Source organism: Macaca fascicularis, chromosome 7, assembly GCF_037993035.2.
Source record: "Macaca fascicularis isolate 582-1 chromosome 7, T2T-MFA8v1.1".
Taxonomy (NCBI): domain Eukaryota; kingdom Metazoa; phylum Chordata; class Mammalia; order Primates; family Cercopithecidae; genus Macaca; species Macaca fascicularis.
The window spans coordinates 85,833,961-85,844,002 of record NC_088381.1 but is presented as its reverse complement, the minus strand read 5'-3'; the positions used below and the strand labels follow the sequence as shown (position 1 = coordinate 85,844,002).

General features: G+C 51.6%; 1 pseudogene; it reads left to right on the top strand.

The window, feature by feature from the left end:
- The first annotated feature begins 474 nt into the window (after positions 1 to 474).
- Positions 475 to 5,195, top strand: LOC102135735 (uncharacterized; annotated as a pseudogene).
- Positions 5,196 to 10,042: the final 4,847 nt, after the last annotated feature.

Here is a 10,042-nt window from a genome sequence, read left to right as displayed (position 1 = left end):
TCACCCAGAAAGCCCGCACATTAAGGACAGAGCCACAATGTAAGCACTGGCTCAGCCTGTTGCTTCTGAGTCCCCATCGTGGGCAGGACCCCACTCTCTGTGTGGCAGAGAGGAAACGCAGGGATGAATCCCATGGCCATCACCTCCCTCCAGGAGTTCATGCTCCAGATGCAAGGCTTGGGAAGAGACACTGCAGAATCAGGCTTTGCAGTGAGCTGCTGTTTCCCTTGCTATAAATGGTTTCTCTGGGTGATGACTGAATGGCAATTGTCTTCAGGGTTGTTCTGTTCAGTTGTGTAGTTGTGTTGAGCCAAATGTGCCCAGCTAGGAGGCAAATTGGACCTGAAATCCAGCCCATGCCACTTTTGCCATGCCATGCCAGGGGCTGGTGCTGCCCAGAGGGGCGCCTTCTGTAATTCACACAAAGGCCCAGCATGTGGGCAGTGCTGAGCTTGCTTCCTTCTGGTGCATCCGATGCCGGTGAGCAAGAAGGCAAGATGCAGTGTGCAGCCCCTTGGTGGGATCCCGAACTGCTGCAGGGGAAGCAGCAGGAGCAGAGAGATGAGTGGCACAACCACCTCCCCATTCCCTCTCATCCCAGCCCTGGGGCATGCTTGGAGGTTGGCAGAGCCTTGCACGAACTGACTCTGGAGATTCTCAGAAGGAAAAGCAGGAGAGGGAGTTTCCAGAGATTGGCAGGGAACCGCCAGGGGAGATCCCTGTGATTGAAGCCTCCTTAGCAACATCGGAATCTCCTCTGATCACAGGATGCCAAAAGGGTGCAAGGCAAGAGAGGCAAAAGATAAAGTAACAAAGGCCTCTCCCGGCTTCTTGCTACCTGCCCCAGGCACATACCACATCTCCTGTATCAAAGCCAGGGTCTGGGTGTCGCTGGTCCACTTTACACAGGAATCAACTGAGGCTCACTGGGCGAGGCTGCTTGACCCCCACCACTCCACTAGTCAGTGGCAGGGCCATGCTTTAGACCCCGGACTGCCTGGCTCCCCACAGCAGCTGCCGCCTCTGCATGTACACCACCCCAGCCTGGCGCTGGGTGCAGTCGTGTGGGGGAAGCTGGAGCCTGGGCACGTTGGGCTCTTGCATGGCTTCCGGAGCAGCTGACCTCATCCCATCTGGGTGTGTGGGGAAGGCAACAGGTGTGGTGCTGGGAGGGACCCGAGCCCGTATTCAACATGTCTGGAGAAATCAGTGACAACAGAAACGGCACACAATTTCCATATGGAGAGCAAAGTCACAGAGGGGTTTCTCCGGGAAAGTCAGGTGGATGGCATCGATTGCTCAAGGAGGATTTAGCAATAAGACGGAGGGAAGCCTACAGGCTGGCATCAGGAGCACGCTCGACCAGCACTAGAAGCGCACCCAGGCGGCAGGAGCCACAGCCGCCTCCAGGTGTCCGTGATGCCCCTTCAGTGGGCGCCGCAGCTCTGGCTGCACATTAGGGGAAGTTACAAAGCGAGCGCATGGGCTTGGACGCCATTCCCTGGTTCTGCCTTAATTGCTCTGGGGAGACCCAAGCAGGGGCGTGTTTTTGAGTTTCAGGACTCTACTGTGTAGCTATGACGGAGAATCTTTCTCTGTGGGCTCATGACGCCCACCCAGGTCTGCTCCCCACCCCGTCACATGAAGCCTTCTTCCTCAGGGATGGCAGCAGGCCGACCAGGGGCCATGTGAGCTTGAGCAGGCCGATCCTCACCTGGGTCTAGAGAGGCCATCTGGCCAGGTGACCTGTGAGGCTCCTCCCTGGGGCAAAACCTTTGTTAAGGGTGGGCTGGAGAGGACGAGAAGGAATGTGGGACCCACTCACTTCCCAGCCCTGAAGGACTGGAGGCTGGCGTCTCAGCCAGCTCAGGCTGCCATAGCAAAATACTACAGAATGGGAGGCTTAAGCAACAGCTTAATTTTTCTTACAGCTCTGGAAGCTGGAAGCCCAAAATCAAGGCATCAGCAGGGTTGGTTTCTCTGAGACCATCCTGGGCTTGCAGACAGCCACCCTCTCTCCATGTCCACATGTGATCCTTCCTCTGTGCCTGTCTGTGTCCTAATCTCTTTTTCTTGTAAGGACACCAGTCAGATCATGTTAGGGCCTCTAACGACCCCATTTAAACCTAACTGCCTCTTTAAAGGCCCTGTCTCCAAATACAGTCACATTCTGAGGAACTGGGGGTTCAGGGCCTCAGTGCATGAATTGGTAGAAACACAATTCAGCCCCTAACAGCTGCGCTGGAGGCCTGATGAGACAGCCCTGCCTAACCTAACATCAGCACAGAACACACACCTGCATGCTCACACTCACACACACTCACACACACACAATCACACATTCACACACACTCTCACACACACATTCACACTCATACATACGTTGACACACACTCACACACTTACCCACTCACACACTTTCTCACACACACACTATCTCATACACATTCACACACACACTCACACACATTCACACACACACCCACTCACACACACACTCTCTCACACACATTCACACTCACACATATATTGACACACACACACTCCCACACACATTCACACACGTATTGACACACACTCACCCACCCACTCACCCACTCACACACACTCACACTCTCCCCCACACACATTCACCCTCACATGCATTGACACACACCCACTCACCCACTCACACACACACTCTCCCCCACACACATTCACCCTCACACGCATTGACACACACCCACCCACTCACCCACTCACACACTCACACTCTCCCACACACACATTCACCCTCACACGCATTGACATACACCCACCCACTCACCCACTCACACACACTCACACTCTCCCACACACACATTCACCCTCACACGCATTGACACACACCCACTCACCCACTCACACACACTCACACTCTCCCACACACACATACACCCTCACAAGCATTGACACACACTCACCCACCCACTCACCCACACACTCACACACTCTCCCACACATTCACCCTCACACGCATTGACACACACTCACCCACCCACACACACTCTCCCCCACACACATTCACCCTCACACGCATTGACACACATTCACCCACCCACTCACCCACTTGCACACTCACACTCTCCCACACACACATTCACCCTCACACGCATTGACACACACCCACCCACTCACCCACTCACACTCCCACACAATTTACCCTCACACGCATTGACACACTCACCCACCCACTCACCCACTCACCCACTCATACACTCTCCCACACACACATTCACCCTCACACGCATTGACACACACCCACCCACTTACCCACTCACACTCCCACACAATTTACCCTCATACGCATTGACACACTCACCCACCCACTCACCCACTCACACACACTCACACACTCTCCCACACACACATCCACCCTCACACACATTGAAGCACACCCACCCACCCACTCACACACTCTCCCACACACACATTCACCCTCACACGCATTGACACACACCCACCCACCCACTCACACATTCTCCCACACACATTCACCCTCACACGTGTTGACCCACCCACTCACACTCTCCCACACACACATTCACCCTCACACGCATTGACACACACACACACACACCCACTCACACTCCCACACACACATTCACCCTCACACGCATTGACACACACCCACCCACCCACTCACACTCTCCCACACACACATTCACCCTCACACGCATTGACACACACTCACCCACCCACCCACTCACACACTCTCCCACACACACATTCACCCTCACAGGCATTGACACACACCCACCCACCCACTCACACACTCTCCCACACACACATTCACCTTCACACGCATTGACACACACACACCCACCCACACACACTCTCCCACACACACATTCACCCTCATATGCATTGACACACACACACTCACACACTCACACTGTCCCACACACACATTCACCCTCACACGCATTGACACACACTCACACACTCACCCACTCACATACACACATACACTCTCACACACACATTCACACTCACACACATTCACACACACAGTCACACACACAGTCACACACACTCACACCCTTACACACACTCACACACACACTCACACACACATTTACACACACACACACACTCAGGTTGACACTGGCCTAAGCTGAAAGTCAGTAGTGCCTGTGAGCAGCCCTGGGACCTGGGGCAACTCACTTAAGCACCAGAGTTGAGTTGGGCCTCTTTCTGCCCCTGGGATCACTGGACATGTCCTCGTCAGCGTCTGATTTCTTTTGCTCAGCGTGTTTGGGGGATCCTTCTATTTCATTGCCTGGTCTTCGCTCATTTCTTATTGCAGTTTCGTGCATGGCCCATTACATGAACACAATCATTGCTTTCTCTCTTCTGTTATTGATGGACTTGGGGTTGCTTCTGATCTTTGGCTCTTAGGAAGGTTGCTCCATAAATATCCTGTCTCCAGGTGCACCTGTGCACAGTGCCTGTCAGAAATGTACCTGGGGGTGGAACTGGGTTTCTTCACTTTGGTAGGTGCTGCAGACGCTGCCCCTGCGTGGCCGGGAAATTTCTCTTCTCACCAGCAGTGAGAGAGCCCCCTGTGCTCCAGCCCTCCCCAGAGCTTGGGATCACCAGACCTGACAGCCACGTGTCCTCGTCCATGTGTAGCTGACCAAATGTGAGGATACTCTGCCCATGGTTAGCGCCAGCTTCTTTTTCTCCCCCCGTCTGGCTCCCCGCTGCTCCCTGTGTGCTCACCCCACCTGCCCCGGTGTCTGGCTGGCCTCCTCTTCCTGCTGAGCCAGTGCCTCTAAGGAGTTGCCAGCAGTGGAGATGCGCCAGGCCTCCTCCAGTTCTCTGGGGCACGGGCTTTCTGCACTGACCATCCTGGGTCTCATCGAGCTCTGCACCCTGCACCCTCAGCAGCTGGCCTCACAGAATCTGCCCCTCTGCTGCAGCCGGCCCTGGCCTCCTGCCTGCCTTTTTCTGATCCTGTCGTCTTTTGCCTCCTTGGCCTCCCTCCTGGCCTTGCTGCTGTCTCCCTTCCTCAGCTTGTCTTCTGGGGAATTTCCAACCTTCCAGAACTCCCTGTGCCCATATGGAGCCCTGATCTGGGCAACACCACCCCTTTGCAAAACTCACCTCTGTCCACACCTCCCTGGGGCTTGCAGGCACCATCCACAGAACAGCAGGACTCACCCTCTCAGTGAGCCACTGCAGGGTAGCCCAGGTTCGAGACAGCGCAGGACTGGGAGCCTGAGCCATGGCGTGGGCTATGCAACCTGGGCCAGGCATCAAATGTCTCTAAGCTCTCCTGTTCTCATCCATAAAAGAAAATAATTATAAGGATTCAGTGAGAGAATATCCATGGCAGTGTTTGGGGGTGATGTGCTACATGGCTCAGAAGTCACTTTGAACATCACTGTCCCTTTCTGTAATGTAGCATTCTGTCTGAAGCGTCTAGCTAGTATATAAGGAGAACCTGGTGCACACAGGCTGTTATTTCACCTTATCTTGTTGTGGAATGCTCTTAACTGCCCCCCAGGAGGTAGGCACCATGCTCCTCTCTGCTTTACAGAAGAGGAAACCGAGGCCTAGGAAGGGGGCTGGCCTTGGCTGAGATGTCATCCCTGATGACAGGCAAAGCTGGGAATCTCATCTCTGTGGCCAGACTCCCAGCACCATCATGCACGGCTTTCTGGAGCAAAGGCAGAATGATGGGGAGATCACAGGCTCCGAGGCAGGAGTGTGAAAGCATCAGAATATGCCACCCCAAAGGATGCCCCCTTGGCATAAGGATTATTTTGAGCTGAAGGCAATTGAGAAACAGCCAGATGCAGAAAAAGCTCTCTACTCCCTATGCTCTCATCTGCCTCAAGGGAGGGCAGAAATTTATCTTTTTTTTTTTTTTTTTTTTTTTAAATACAGAGTCTCACTGTGTCACCCAGGCTGGAGTGTGATGGAGCAGTCTCGACTCACTACAACCTCTGCCTCCTGGGTTCAAGAGATCCTCATGCTTCAGACTCCCAAGTAGCTGGGATTACAAGCATGCACCACCGCACTAGGCTAATTTTTGTATTTTTAGTAAAGATGGGGTTTCATTCTGTTGGTCAGGCTGGTCTTGAACTCCTGACTTCAAGTGATCCACCTGCCTTGGCCTCCCAAAGTGCTGGGATTACAGGCATGAGCCACGGTGCCTGGCCCAGAAATTCATTTTTGTGAAGGGTTCCCCCTCCCTTCTCCTGTACCAGAAAGAAGCCACAACTCATCACTGGAGATGGCACCAAATTGGATAGTCATAACCTTTAATAAAATAACCCTTATCTTCCATTATTTCCCCCATATGTTCCCCTTTCCACATTTGCCATCCCTAGAAGCTCAAAAACATTTTTCCTTTGTCTTGTCACATCATCTCCACTTTTTTTTTTTTTTTTAAACAGAGTCTTGCTCTGTCGCCCAGGCTGGAGTGCAGTGACACAATCTCGACTCACTGCAACCTCTGACTTCCAGGTTCAAGCAATTCTCTTGCCTCAGCCTCCTGAGTAGCTGGGATTACAGGCATGTGCCACCATGCCCAGCTAATTTTTGTATTTTTAGTAGAGACGGGGTTTTACCATGTTGGTCAGGCTGGTCTCAATCTCCCGATCTCATGATCTGCCCGCCTTGGCCTCCCAAAGTGCTGGGATTACAGGCGTGAGCCACTGCACCTGGCCACATCTCCACAATTTATGGCTCTTTGTTAAGATGTTACACAGGCCCCAAATGCTAACCACCTCAGAGAGTCACATTTCTTTGTGAATGCCCCTGCATATGTATATAATTAAATCTGTTCTTTTCTCTTGTTAATTGCCTTTTGTCAGTTTAATTTGCAGGACTTCAGTCACTGAACATAAGAAGGTAGAAGACAAATTTTTTTTCTTCCTCACAAAGCCAGGACCCCTGAGGAGGGTCCCATGGCCCTGGTAAGAGCACACCATCCCTAAGAGGGGACCAGCTCCAGGGAACAGCAGGGTAAGCCTCCCCACGACATAGAGTGCTATGGATGTGCTGTGGGATGTGCCAGGGTGTGGTCCCCAGCCAGGGTGAGCAAGCAGGTCAGCTCCCTCTGGCCGTTGGAGGCCTCAGTATGCCTTGCAGCCTGAGACCTGCCTGTCTCTCCTTGCAGCCCTGGTTGCAGAAGGGGTGAACCCGCCTTGAGGGCACTGCTGGCGCCTTCCCAGGGAGCTCCTCTGGCCCTCCCTCTCCATTCGCCCACTCCTCTGTGGTTACATTTTGTGAAAACAGATGCTTTCCAGGAGAATCACAGTTCATTAGGGAGATGGAGAGCAGGGATCCCAGGCTGCCACTGTGACCAGAATGGAGAGGCCTGCCCAACACTGCAACCCCTCTGGCTGGTGGCGGGCCTGGCCCATCAGAGGGGCTGAATGAGCAGGGGCAGGGCAGATAGAGATTGCCCTACAGAGGTGACCTTTTGTTGCTAGCTTAAGAGCTGCTTTCCTTTGGCCAGGTGTGGTGGCTCATGCCTGTAATCCCAGTACTTTGGGAGGCCGAGGTGGGCAGATCACGAGGTCAGGAGATCGAGACCATCTTGGCTAACACGGTGAAACCCCGTCTCTACTAAAAATACAAAAAAATTAGCTGGGCGTGGTGGCGGGCACCTGTAGTCCCAGCTACTCGGGAGGCTGAGGCAGGAGAATGGCATGAACCCGGGAGGCGGAGCTTGCAGTGAGCCGAGATCGCGCCACTGCACTTCAGCCTGGGAAACAGAGCGAGACTCCGTCTCAAAAACAAACAAACAAAAAAAGAGTTGTTTTCCTTTATCTCTTTAGATAAGTTATTTGGTAGATACTATTACTGATGTGTGCACTGTGCGCTTCAGAAACAGAGCCCTGAGAACCCCTGGGAACGGCTGCAGTGGTGAGCAGCCACTCCCAGCAGTCCTCTCTCAGAGGACAGAGGGGCTGCATAGAGGAGGGAAGGAGGGATGTGGGTGTGTCTCCCCATGCCTTTTGCTTCCAGAGAGAGGCCTCTGGGACACAGGATCTCCCTGGGTGTTGCTTCTTCAGGTGGGAGCTGTTGACACCCACCAGGGACTGGAAGATCCCTGGACAAAAGGAAGGTGAGAAAGAAGTCCAGGAAGGGCCCGGGGGAGAGGGATGTGCCCTGCCCTGGCCTGTTACTACTGACCTGCTCTCCCAAACGCCAATCACATCATCCACACAGAATCACTGGCTAAATGGGGCTCATGGTTCTGTGTGGACGCTTCCACATCCACCTTTTCACTAAATTCAAATGGTGGCTCTTGCCTTTATTTTTTAAACAGCCTCACTGAGGTATAATCGACATAGAACAAGCCATGCCTATCTGAAGTGTACAATTTGGTAGCTTTGACATAGGTAGACCCCCAGGAAACCATCACCACAGTCAACGTAGTGAGCGCATTCATCAGCTTAAGCGTTATTTATGTTTTTAAATTAACATAAATTAAGTTGATCATTAAATGAACTGGTATGGACACAAATTGACAGGACATCGAAATCGAAGGCATGAGCCTCTCTTCTGTGGAGGGGACGGCTGGGGACAGTCACCACTTCCACACTTGCCTGTGGGGACTCCTGCAGGCCACCCACTCTGGTTTTCTGGAAAGCAGGAGAACATCCCAGAAATGTTACACAGAGTTCCTGAGAGCGGGTTTGCTGCTGGCTGAGGGAGAACCTGAATGTGGGCACGCCAGGCAGAGGGGATGGCCTGTCACCCTCTTCAGAAGGCACTTCATGGTAGGAAGGTACAGGCAGCTCTCGGGTGTGGATTTAAAATCCTAGTCAGGCCTGAAGTAAAATTTGGGAAAGATTCCTGTCCTTCTGCCTATTCCCAAGGCAACTGCCTTCTCCTCAGCACCTATTAGCACAGGGCATCCCAAACTCGGTACCCGCTGGGCCCAGGCTGGAAACTCAAAAACTCAAACGAGTTATCAGGATGGGGCCTTGGCTTGTGGGCAGGCCTTGATCATCTCTGGCTTCTCTTTCTGGAATTTATTTATTTACTTATTTATTGCTAAAAACTGAATACCTGGATTCCTAAGCACGATCTCCTAATTCTTACAGTGGCAATGTAATGATTTTTTTTCATACTTATGTTCTAGAGTACATGTGCACAATGTGCAGGTTTGTTACATATGTATACATGTGCCATGTTGGTGTGCTGCACCCATTAACTCGTCATTTACATTAGGTATATCTCCTAATGCTATCCTTCCCCCCTCTCTCTACCCCACAACAGGCCCCAGTGTGTGATGTTCCTCTTCCTGTGTCCAAGTATTCTCATTGTTCAATTCCCACCTATGAGTGAGAACATGCGGTGATTGGTTTTCTGTTTTTGCCACAGTTTGCTGAGAATGATGGTTTCCAGCTGCATCCATGTCCCTACAAAGGACATGAACTCATCCTTTTTTATGATTTCCTAGTATTCCATGTGCCACATTCCATGTGTCTATGTGCCACATTTTCTTAATCCAGTCTGTTACTGATGGACATTTGTGTTGGTTCCAAGTCTTTGCTATTGTGAATAGTGCCATAATAAACATATGTGTACATGTGTCTTTATAGCAGCATGATTTATAATCCTTTGGGTATATACCCAGTAATGGGATGGCTGGGTCAAATATTTCTAGTTCTAGATCCTTGAGGAATCGCCACACTATCTTCCACAATGGTTGAACTAGTTTACAGTCTCACCAACAGTGTAAAAGTGTTCCTATTTCTCCACATCCTCTCCAGCCCCTGTTGTTTCCTGACTTTTTAATGATTGCCATTCTAACTGGTGTGAGATGGTATCTCATTGTGGTTTTGATTTGCATTTCTCTGATGGCTGGTGATGATGAGCATTTTTTCTTGTGTCTGTTGGCTACATAAATGTCTTCTTTTGAGAAGTGTCTGTTCATATCCTTTGCCCACTTTTTGATGGGGTTGTTTGTTTTTTTCTTGTAAATTTGTTTGAGTTCTTTGTAGGTTCTGGATATTAGCCCTTTGTCAGATGAGTAGATTGCAAAAATTTTCTC